We start from the raw sequence: 386 nt of genomic DNA on the forward strand, positions 1-386 counted from the left end.
ATTTAGTATTCTGGATTTCGTGGTTACATTTCTCGATACAGGTTGTTCTTCTTTAGGAACTTAACCAAATTCTTCCAATTTTCTGACAGTAAGGCTTGACGTTGTCCCCGGAGGCCAAAAGACGTCTTGATGATTCCAGCCGCGAACAATGTTCCAGGATATGCTCCATCGCCAGGGTACATTTACAATTATAACATGTCGGTGAAGGATTTCTTTCAAGAAGGTTGTTGTGTGTTGTATGTCCGATCCTGCGTCGGGTTATGATGGATTGTTTATGACGATTTTCGATAATTGACGGTAGAGGTTGTGTATCACCAAGTACAGCATTGTACCGTTGTGCTGCATTAACACAGGTAGTGCTGTAGTGCCGTTGTGCTGCATTAACC

General features: G+C 42.7%; 1 protein-coding gene across 1 annotated transcript in view; it reads right to left on the reverse strand.

Moving 5' to 3' along the window:
• The window catches only part of LOC106679592 (uncharacterized), a 12,368-nt gene that overhangs the window by 2,915 nt on the left and 9,067 nt on the right, over positions 1-386 (reverse strand). The window lies entirely within an intron of this gene.

This window comes from Halyomorpha halys, unplaced genomic scaffold (genome assembly GCF_000696795.3).
Source record: "Halyomorpha halys isolate HHAL.00 unplaced genomic scaffold, Hhal_1.1 Scaffold210.1, whole genome shotgun sequence".
Taxonomy (NCBI): Eukaryota; Metazoa; Arthropoda; class Insecta; order Hemiptera; family Pentatomidae; genus Halyomorpha; species Halyomorpha halys.